Below are 12,345 nucleotides of genomic sequence, written 5' to 3'. Positions count from 1 at the left end.
GTCATAATTTATGTATCTATACATTTCATATCATACTTCAGCGTTTCTCAACCTTTCAGTATTTGATGCCCAGTTTCCAATCATAATTTTCATCGCGCCCCCCGCTTACAATAAAATGTACACAACAATAATGTATATTGAGTATTTTGGATTCTGTTTTTGAATTATTTTTAACTAACTGCCAAAAAAAGAGTAAAAGTGAGCCAACGTTGGCGAGAAACCACATCTTGCATTTTGGACAAGCGGGCGGTGAACAGATGAAGCGAATGAAAGCGGGGAAAATTTAAATATTATATTTGAAATGAAAGCCAAACAGGGAGATAACGTTAAAAGAATATGAAAGTAAAAAAAAAAAAAAATCGTTAATGAAAGTTAATCTAGACGGGGTGAGCTAAATTTAGAAACTCCAAATATATATTTTGAATAATAAAAGAAATAAAACAGAAGCATGACTAAACAAAAATGAAAAAAATAAGCAATGTTTGTGGAAGGGAATCCACACGACCTATGCCGTCTCGAGCATGCGAGGAGCAAATGTTTTCTCATAGGAAGAAGGAAAATGTTCGATAACGCAAGTTTCAATTCCAGCTAGTCTTATTCGAGTCGATCCTTTTATCGCTATCGAATCTATAGTGAATGTGCATGTTATATGTGTTTTCGTGTTAATTACAATTCATCATATTAAATATTCACGGCAGTAGATTTATGGAGACTCATGGATAATTTTTTAAGCGGAAGTAAACAAGCATTAGACAATAGTCACGTATCAACAAGTACACAGACGAGCGTGGTTCCGACAATAAAATCAGGAAAATATTCTCAAGAATTCTTAAATTTTGTGTTTACCAGTGCTGAAGTAAATGAAGAAGAAAGGCCCGTGTGTATCATTTTCTCAAAACTGTTGGCCGCAGACAGCATGAAACCTAATTAACTTAAACGACATTTGGAAATGCTTCATAGTGAGTACGTCAACAAACCCAGAGAATTCTTCGAATTAAAATCATATAAAAAGCAAAAATCATTTTTAAAGAAACTTTGTCTGTGAATAAAAAAAGCTTTAATTGCATCTTACAAAGTTCATATAAAATAGCCAGATGTAAAGAACCTCACACCATTGGTGAAGAGCTTATTTTGCTATCAGCAATTGAGATTGTAGAAACTATGTTTGGAGATAATTTTTCAAAACAATTGCAGTCCATACCTCTTTCAAATGATACTATTGCTCGTCGAATTGACGATATAGCCGAAGATGTACAGTGTCAACTTTTCTCGAAGTTGCGTGACACAGAGAAGCTTTCGTTTCGAAAGCAATGAGTTCTGGTCTGAATATTGTGTTAACTACGGTTGTAACCGTAGTAAATTATATAAAAATGAGAACCCTGAAATTGAGAATCTTTTCCTCTCTTTATAAAGACATGGGTTTCAGTACATTCAGCATTACTATTTTATTGCGAGGCAAGATGTTCATCACGTGGGAAATTCTTGCAACGTGTTTATTATTAAAGAGAAGAAACCGCCAATTTCCTAGCAGAAGAAAACAGACCAGAGGCCGATATTTTTCGCGATGGTTTATTTGTGATGAAATTGAGGTACTTGGTCGACATATTCGGAAAATTAAATAACTTGAATCTTCAACTCCAAGGAGCAAATACACATATGTTGGATACGAGTGATAAAGTTAATGTTTTTTGTAGAAAATTGGAATTGCGGAGCAGAAATTTAAAGCAAAAAACCTAACAATATTTGCAAATGTGGATGATTGCACTAAAACTTACAAGGCTGAAGAAGAATATTTAAAAGTTGTTTTGTAACTATTGGAAATCTTTTAGCCATGCTGGTAAAGAATTAAAAAAAAATATTTTCTTGCTGACGACAAACTGATAGCAAGTTACGAGTGGGTTAGGGATCCATTTCGTAAGACTCCCGAAAGACTCTCAATTGATGAGGAAGAAAAATTCATAGTCTTCCCGATAAGTGGCGAAACTAAATGACAATTTAGTAATAAATCGCTATTTGAATTTTGGGCAGGAGTAAGGATGATTTTTCTGCAATAAAAACAAGGGCATTTCACATTTTATTACCATTTTCAACATCTAACTTTTGTGAAACAGAATTTTCTACTGTGGCTTCTTTGAAGACAAAATATAGAAACAGAACTGAGAGTGGCTATTTCTAATACTAAGCCTTCTTTCGAAAAACTTTACTTTGCAAGACAAGCCCAAGAAAGTCACTAATAATTATTAAATTTGCTTTTAATTTAGTATGTTTTGATTAAGTAAGTTTTACTTTAATAAGTTATTAAATATGTCGAAATGTATTTGGTTTCTATGTGTATGTGTGCTTTCCTTTCAGTAAGTTAATCAATTTTTTAAAATAATATTTTCTCTTGGATATTCTCGCGCCCCCACCTCTAGTGTGCTCGCGGCCCCTAGGGGCGCGCGCCCCACAGGCTGAGAATCGCTGTCATACTTGATCCATTTATGTAGCTCATATAATACTTGATTCATCTACACAACTCATACAATACATGATATGATTTGACAATTATCATAATTGATATCTATAATATTTGGTAACCTGTGAAATTTATATAATGATAAATCTCAAGTTATAATCATAATTGGTATATCTAAAATTGATATCGATTATAATTGACATATATGTATAACTCATTTGATTGTATAACTCACTGCATAAAATCTATCATGAAATTGATACATATACGAAATGGTTGACATATTTCAAATTATTATCATCATAATTCATATACCTCAAATTAATATCTAATATTACTAAGGCATCTGACATTGATTTCTCTTATTCCTAGGTAACACGGCATGCTGCACAATATTGTGAAAGCAATATTATATATTTTAATATTTAACAATATTATATAACATTGCAAATATTGTTTATCAACCTCAGTATTTGTACATATATACATACATGAAATGTTTGACTTATCTCAAATCCTTATCATAATTCATATATGCCAAAGTACTATTTAATATTATTAATGTATCTGAAATGGATTTCTTTTATTCTTAGGTAATACAGCATGTTTCACAATAATATACAGTATTATATTTTTTCAATACTCAACACTATTATACAATATTTCAAATACTGTTGAATAACTCAGTATTGTACTATATTATATATATATATATATATATATATATATATATATATATATATAAATATCAGGGTTATTGATATATCTTAATTTGTTATCATTTATTTACTCTTAAAATGAATTATATATTAATTTACGAGAGTAAGAAACAGAATTACGAGACATATAATAAATAGAATTTTTTCTGTTCTTGAATAATTGAATAAAAATCTAGGTATTATTACAAATTTTGTGTAATAAAAAGATTGAGATATATGTCTTATCGACGATACTTATATCAAATACACAAAGAATAAATATACTTCACTTTGTAAATTTTTCTTTAATATTAATAACCAACAGACCTCAAATCAACCTTCTCATATGCTACACAATATGGAACAATTTGTATTTAATTTTTCAAAGAAGAAAATAGCTAATTAGGTATTTCTTGGACCTCAAATCGACCTTCTCATATGCTACACAATATGGAACAATTTGTATTTAATTTTTCAAAGAAGAAAATAGCTAATTAGGTATTTCTTCGACCTCAAATCGACCTTCTCATATGCTACACAATATGGAACAATTTGTATTTAATTTTTCAAAGAAGAAAATAGCTAATTAGGTATTTCTTCGACCTCAAATCGACCTTCTCATATGCTACACAATATGGAACAGTTTGTATTTAATTTTTCAAAGAAGAAAATAGCTAATTAGGTATTTCTTCGACCTCAAATCGACCTTCTCATATGCTACACAATATGGAACAATTTGTATTTAATTTTTCAAAGAAGAAAATAGCTAATTAGGTATTTCTTCGACCTCAAATCGACCTTCTCATATGCTACACAATATGGAACAGTTTGTATTTAATTTTTCAAAGAAGAAAATAGCTAATTAGGTATTTTTTCGACCTCAAATCGACCTTCTCATATGCTACACAATATGGAACAATTTGTATTTAATTTTACAAAGAATAAAATAGAAGATTTGGTATTTCTTCCTTTACACCTACTGGATTCGAAATATAGTATTTACAATTTTGGTGACAAGATAATGTTCTAAATTTCATTTGCGTGTGCCATTGCAATTTCGAGTTATTGCACTTACATGTTCATAAAATTATGAACTGACAAAAAAATATGTACACGCTTAACTTCGTTTATCTACTTCTTTTGTTTTCAAACTATCATGGTGGATGAACAGCCGAACAAGCAAGCAGACAGATTTTCTACAGATGGGTTCTATTCATAATTTGATTTGGAAAAAGACCACATACTAAATCCAATACCTGTAACATGTTGTGTTGGTGAATTACCGTGCGTTCATAGACATACAGACAAGCATAATTTCAAAACTGTTGTAGAGAAAGATTTGAAACGAGATGTTTCTTCAAAAACTCGGGACCAAAATTTTTCAATAATATTTTTTTTTCTTTCTGTGCAACGTATACAAAAAGTATAAAAAATGATTTTTGTATAGTAGCTAGGCATAAAGACTCAATTTACAAATACGTATGTACAAAATAAATAACAATTTCTCTCAGCATTGCAATAATCTTATTATGAAATTAAATTAAAAACACTCTTATTAACAGTATAAAATAAACGACTTTCTTAAAATAAGTTATTTGCTGTCAATATAATGCTTGTAAACTACATGAGGACAATGAAGAATTAACAACAAAGCAACATTTTTTAAATAAAATAAACCGATTTCTTAAAATTAGATATTTTAAATCCATATGTTGTCTGTAAATTGTATTTGGACGTGGTTTTCAATAAGGAATTAATTAGCTAAAAATAACCGCATTTTAAGATTTATTTTAAGATTTATCTTTCAATTTAATTTCTTATGTTGCATTTATTTAAAAGATTAACTTCTATGTAATGAGCATTGCTGATAACAGTTTGTGATCCATTCGATTTTGGGTTAAAATTTATGTAGACATTTTTAATTTCATTCTGAAAATTAATCTGAAATCCAAAAAATGATAGTTCGCAATTAATTTCAATAAATATGTCCACTTATTTTTCGTACAAATGCAAAGTAAATACTATCATTAAGAGTTGACAATTAAAATGCTAGTTTATTAAGATTAAAGGCTATTTATTATGAAACTTAATAATAAACAACTATTTTCAAATGCCTTTTTAAATAATCCTTAGCACTACTGCAATTCAAATAAATTTATTTAAACTATTAATGAAATAATTAAAATTATTTTTCTGACATGAAATTTTCTCATTCTTTTACTGATTTAATATTACACACTTAAAGACATTTCTAATGAATTATTACCATTGCCCTTGTTTAATAGTTATCAGGCAGCATAAATAATGAGTAAAAACTGAAAAAATTAGCTAATTATAATTAATAATTAGCCATATTAGCTTTTACCTGTTAAAAATATTCTTTACAATTTGGATAATCCACTGTTGCATCATCAATATCCAGCACTCGCATCTCTTAGTTGCTTATTACTTCGAAGCTGTTATAATTTTTCTTGCAAAATAAAATCAAATTTAAATTTTAAGTTTTAGGAATATTGAACAGGCCCTTCGAATAGAGAAACACTTCAACGTATGCGTATGATTAGTGAAACTGGAGTGAAAACTTGTCGCATCATTCAACGCCAAAGAAGTCTTACAGTTGGATTCCGAAGCCGTATTTTGAACAAAGAAAAGAGAGATCACAATCGCATTTTCAAAACGAAAAGTCAGTTAATATTGGATTACAATTCTGAAATGTGGGCAGCGATCAGTAACCTACCGGCAAGTTTAAAAATTATATTAATAACTTATTTTAATATAAAGAACCAATAAATGAAGTCTGATAAAAAAAATTTTGAAAACCTGTATTAAATTGGTTTTTGATATTAAAAAAAAAATATTGTAGCTGAAATAGCAGGAATGCTTCCTTCAGCTAGACTGTAACGATTTTCACTACTCACAATGTCAACTGGTTGGCTGGAATTTAATATTTTTCCCAGTTTGAAAAAGAAACCTCTACTTGTTCATTTTTTTTGGGGGGGGGGGATGGAGTAAAACAAATAATTGTCTTATTCTTATTAATGACTTAGGCTCTTTCTTTGTAGTTCCTGACATTTAAAAGTGGGATTTTTCTACTCCCAATAAGTGGTGATCCGGACGTGATTTGAACTCTGAATCTTCTGATCTAAAATCAGAGATTTGAGATTTTAACGATTTGATTTACATCATCTCAGATTTGCTATAGATAACTATTTTAGCATCAAGGCCAAATTTCATTTTTTATGTTATACACTCGCATACCCATAAAAAACGAAAGGCGGCCTTCCTTTTGATGTATCAAAAATTAGAAAGACATTTATCGTTCTGATATGAAGCTATTTTTACTATTATATACCTATTTATCTTATTGCATTTTTGAGTTATTGTCTTCACATACCAGAAAAAATCTGAGAAGAAACGCGCAGTAAACATTCTAGAGAGAATAAAAATATATTATAGAGACAATATTAATTTTAGTTTTATTTAAAATATTTCTTGAACAATTCATTAAATATCAATAACAATTTCAAAAATATAACACACATTGTTTTAAAATAATAATAATAATAATTTATAATTACACAAAAAGTTATAAGAAAAAAGTCTGCATACAGATACAAATTAAAATGATATTTGCAATCTTATCTTTATTTTTTTAGCCTCCGTGAACTTGCATGATGTGAAATATAGTCTGCGTTTATTTTTTACCACTTATTCGTTTTAACACTGCTGGAAATACAAAAATAGAATAAAAAACATGGTTTTGTTGTTATGATAAAAGATAGTACATATTATGTTTGACTTAAAATGGATTCTAAAGGAAAAGAGATTACTCCGGAGGAAAGAAAATAATTTTAAGACTAAAGAATGAAGTAAAACTTTTCGAGCAATTGGCAAAAGTTGGAAGAACGCATTCTTCTATCCAAAGAATGATCAATATTTACATCGAAATCTGTTATCTCAAAGCCAAGTAAGGGCCGCCACTAAATTGACTGTACGAGAAAAGAGATATATCCTGAGATCCGTACGTTTAAAACCAAATATTACTGCACCTTAAATAGTAATAGTAATAGCCGTGTAGCTCGTAGAAAGTCACACATTTCAGCTGTCAAAAAGCAAAAACGTTTAAATTTTGTCAATGAATATGTAAATAAACCTTCTGAGTTTTGGAGAAAAGTAATATTCTCGGGTGAAAGCAAGTTTTGTATCTTTGGCATCAAAAGGCGTAAAATTGTGTGGAGAAAACAAGGTACGGTTTTTGAGAAGCAACATCTTGTGCCTACAGTTAAACACGGTGGAGGTGGCGTAGTGATTAGAGGGTGCATGGCAGCAAGTGGAGTAGGTCGATTAACTTTTAAAGATTCAATATTAGATCATATGGGATATCTTAAAATATTTTTTTTTTAAATTTGAAACTGAGCGCACAAGATTTGAACCTTGGCGATGATTTTTGATTTCAACAAACACATTCCCTACAACGTAAAACTCTGGCTGTTGTACAGAGTCAAAAATAAGTTGCACACTCCTCCCCAATCGCCAGAACATTTAGCCCATCGAACATTTATGGGATTTATTGTAACGCAAGATTCGGAAACATAACATAACATCGAAAGATATGCTGAAAAGAGTGATTATAATGAAGTGCAATAATATTTCGTCTGAAGAAACCACCAGGCTAGTCCAATCTATGCCTAAATGATTGACAGAGGTTCTTAGGCACAAAATTTATCCAAACAGATATTGAAGTTTAATTCACAGTCCAAGGAAGTTATTTTTTGAAGATTTTTTTCATCTGCTCGCAAACGTTTGCTGTAACTTTATATGTAATTTTAAATTATTATTACTACTACTTTAAAATAATGAGTATTATGTTTCTGAAATTGTTATTGATATTTAATGAATTATTCAAGAAATACTTTAAATAAAAATTGAATTAATATTGCCACTATAATATGCTTTTGCTCTCTCTAAAATGTTTACTGAGCGTTTGTAAGTAGACTTTTTCTGGCAAGCGTAGGTATGAATAAAGTAATAGTATCTATCCAACAATTAAAACCTGATACGTGTCAACAATTGAATCCGCCGTTGAAAAGGAAACGAATATCAATAAATAAAAGAAAAGCCATTATAAATATTAATGATAAAAATGACAATTAACTTATAAAAAAAGGAACGGAAATGACTAAATAAAACATTGATGTAAGTAAGTGATAAATAAAACTTTCAATAAAAAACAATAAATTAGTAAAATAAGATCCTCCCCCCCCCCAGAGAAACCTTATAAAAATTGCCTATATAATTCTTAGCATAAAAACATAAAATAAATACAATTTTGAAGTGTCATTGTTAGCCATATAAATAGAACAAAAAAAAATTAGCCTCAGGCAAGTCTAAAACAAGGAACTACAGTACACTCCCGATTATCCGCGGAATTGGGTGGCGCGGCAGCCGCGGATAACAAAAATCGCGGATAATCCGAAAAAAGCTAAAAACGAGTATAGCGAAAGAGAAAACAGTCATTCCAACTTTGAAAAATCGTTTTATGTACAATAAAACGTAAAATAAACAGCAGGAAATGTTTAACTAACGCTTACTATTTTAGTATATCACTCAAAACTAACCTAAAATGCATTTTGTTAATGAAAACAGAAAAGTGCTTTGTACTTACGAGAGGCGTCAAGGATACACAGAAGAAAGTAATACATATGTACTGTTTTAACACTGTAATGTATTATATAATTACAAAAGTATAACTGTAAAACTACACCTTTTTGAAGAAATCAGTCATTTTTTTTTGCTTCTTGATTTGGAAGCATTTTCTCTTTGCTTGGAAGCAAAAAAAAAAAAAAAACTTAGTGCGGCAGGCGCGGATAACTCGCCCGCGGATAATCGGGAGGCTACTGTATATCAAATAGCTAGGGCAGATTTTGTTAGTTATTAAACACTTTCGTTTTATATCCGTTTCATTTACGAGAATGAAAAAAATAGCTTTTATTTGCATAAGAAAATGAATCGACGTTAAAGATGTTAAAATTTGCATTTGAAAAATGGGCTTTAAGAAAGCAGCCTCAGTAAAAATGACATTGGAGTCAATGGTTCTCTTTCAATTAGCAATGCCAATGTGACATCTTGTAGGAGGATGTCGTAGCAAATCATACAGGATGTATCTGGACGAAATGCAAGGAAATGCGTAATGAAATTATCTATATGGTATGCTAATTTGAATGTAAATGTGCAATCATATGAAATGTTATCACTACACCGAATTTAAGCTTATCTATTTCCTTGCTTGTATCAGTAAGTATCAGTTAATCAGTATGTAAAGTAGTAAGTGTGGTCTCCTCTTGACTTTCTAGCCTATTTAGAAAATCCTGCACTTTTTTTTTTCTATTCTACCACTATTCTTTTCTACATCTCCTGAATATTGTTACGAAAAAATGGGAAAATGGTGAAAAAAATCCAGCAAACTCAATAACGAAACTTAATTCTGCATGAAAGCACGAAATACAAATTAAATAGAAACAAAGTTTACACAAAGCAGTACGTGCAGAAATCAACAGCATATAAAAAGCAAATCTCTAGTAAATAACCGCCACAGTTCAAAGTGCACAGAGAAAATTAACTTGCGATCGACATTCAAATGAGAGACTTCGCTCAACTACTCACTTGAGCTCAACTCAATTGCTTCATTACTCTATCTCTAGGCTTTTCATAGCCGGAAAATATATCGTAATAGAAATATATCGTATCGTCTCTCCTATTTGAGATATCACTAAAATTCCAGCAATGTCTGTATTTTTTTTTTGTCGCCAAATGGCTAAATGGTCATGAAATTTCTCACCAAGGCTTGATTTGACATCCAATCAGCTACCACCAGAGTTATTTCTAAAACTGTATACCATATTACGAAATTGCATGAGCAGGGAAATAATATTACAAATTCGTAACATTATATAGGGGATGTAGATACAAAAGAGGAATGATGTTGAAAACCCGCTAAAATCATGCAGTTCGCAAGCGTAAAGACCAATACCAAAATCTTCGCTTATAGTGACGCATCAATATGTAATGAAGAAAATTGTGTATTCGTTTTGGATGCCTTTTTTACCACCGAAAGGATAAGAAATTTGGCACAAATCTGCAATTTTGGGAGCAATATCATAAATCAAATTAGAAAAGTTTTTTTTTTGCTATCATCGCATTTATATACACACGAATATGTAAATATGCATAGTGCAGTTTGTTGCATAAATATTTCCTATATAAAATAATCTCCTTTGTGCAAATTTGGTCAAAAACTTGTTAAATGTATATAATTCTGGCGAAAAATCTACATACCAAATTTCATAAATATATCTCTTAGTATTTTTGAGGTATCATGCTCACGTGCATGTGAAGAGATGCACAGAATTTAGTTCTACGGATTTCGGCCAAATTTGTAATCGCAATCCAGAAATTTGGTGTTAAGATTCCAGACCAAATTTTCCTTCTCTAGTTCATTGAGTTTTAAAATTTTAGTATTCATTAATGTAGAGATTATTCCAAAAGCTTGTTTTTTGGACTCAGACACAAGGACTCAGACTTTCAGGAAGATCTGAAACGTAAAAATTCGTCATAAACGTGAACTCGAATTCTTTTAAAGATTACAATATTTGATAGAGTATAAAAACGAATTTTTAAAAAGAAAAATTTCTTTTTTGTAATTATTAAAAATCGAAATGGTAATCTCAACCACCTTTTAATAGAGTTTTTATTATCAAACAAAATGGCAAAAGTTATTAATTACCTTTCGTGCAGACTTGCAAAAAATTTCAATTTGTTAAGTCAGGTGCAACAAGCGGCGGACTGAAGTTTCAATACTTTCATTAACCTAATGGACTGCGAATGAGACGAAAAAAGAACAAACAAAATGGCAAAAGATATTTTTAACTCGATATATTGTCTGAATTTAGCAAGAGAAAAAGATATTCACAATTATCTTGTAGAAACTTCAATCTAGAAATATGTTAAAGGGAAATGCGGAGAGAATAATTCAATGAAATCTGAACAAAATACTAAACCTGTCATTTTTATATTTTTGGCTGCGGTACCATTAGTTGACCATTGTAATATTCTTTTATTTTTTTCGACAGTAAATCATTTCATGTTCTTTATATGGAATTTTGGAAACTAAATGTTTCTCCTGCCTTTACATTGTAAATATTTAATTTTTATCTAGGAATTTTATGCTCCACTCTATGCAGGTAACGACTGGTTTTTATTTCTCGTATATAAAGTATACAAAGAGAAAATTTTGTAATCGTCAAAAAAAAAAAATTCCAACTAGAGAATTTAACGAATTTCCACATTTCAGACCTTGTGCTCGAAACCCCCCCCCCCCTTGTCATGCCCCTCGTCTCCACATAGCTGTTCCGGAAGCATTGTAAAAAGGAGATGAAGTGAAGAGAGTGGAAACAGTTGCACGGGTGTGTGTGGCGGATACCGGTTAGATTGTTTGTTGATAGGAGCTCCGGTGAGAATTCCGAGAAATGAGTTTAAATTTAAACTGGAATTTAAATGTATACAAATAAATAGACATCCACAATTTAATCCATAAAATATAATAAACTTAGTTGCCAAGAAAAGTGTCAACACTTGTATCAAGGCTTGTGACACAGATTTTTTGCATTATGTTTGCATTCCTGTCTGTCTATGAGCATAACTCAAAAACGTTTTGAAATGGTCGGATCAAATGTGATATATAGACTTTAAATCCTAATTATAGATTTCTCTCAAATTTTAATTAAAATTCAGTCTGTCTGTTTCAGTCTGTTCAAGAAGTCTGTTTAGCATCTAGAATGCGGATTCTTATTAGATTTTTAATTAAATCTGTCAAAAAATTGACCGTCTGTTGGTCAGTAACTTTCAAATTTAAAGTAAACACAATAACTGGAAAAAGCAATTATTTTAATTTATGAAATTTGGTTTGCAATCTTGTGACTACAATTGTAGTTCTATAAAAATTTTTTTCAAAGTCGCCCTGAATACAAATTCGGTTTTCCAGTACTTGTGTATTAACTGCATGCAAGAATAAAACACTAACAAAATCGCCAAACACTCTAACAAAATCGCCAAAGATCGCACGACAGATAAATAAAAAATGCCAGATTCATGCTGAAGAACAATGTTCCGACACGATTGTTCACCAGTATCATG

General features: G+C 30.4%; 1 protein-coding gene across 3 annotated transcripts in view; it reads right to left on the bottom strand.

Annotated features, from left to right (window-relative positions):
• Positions 1–12,345, bottom strand: part of LOC129981898 (protein tyrosine phosphatase domain-containing protein 1-like) — a 168,332-nt gene that overhangs the window by 42,052 nt on the left and 113,935 nt on the right. Inside the window, exon 1 of one of the 3 annotated variants that reach the window (XM_056092945.1) lies at positions 5,519–5,591. The exons of the other annotated variants lie outside the window; for them this stretch is intronic. The gene's annotated coding sequence lies outside the window, so the exon portion shown is untranslated. Of the gene's footprint in view, positions 1–5,518; positions 5,592–12,345 lie in introns of those variants that run through there. 3 annotated transcript variants of the gene reach the window in all.

This window comes from Argiope bruennichi, chromosome 8, assembly GCF_947563725.1.
Source record: "Argiope bruennichi chromosome 8, qqArgBrue1.1, whole genome shotgun sequence".
Classification (NCBI taxonomy): Eukaryota; Metazoa; Arthropoda; class Arachnida; order Araneae; family Araneidae; genus Argiope; species Argiope bruennichi.
The sequence above is the reverse complement of the archived record's forward strand: the minus strand, read 5'-3'. Positions and strand labels throughout refer to the sequence as shown.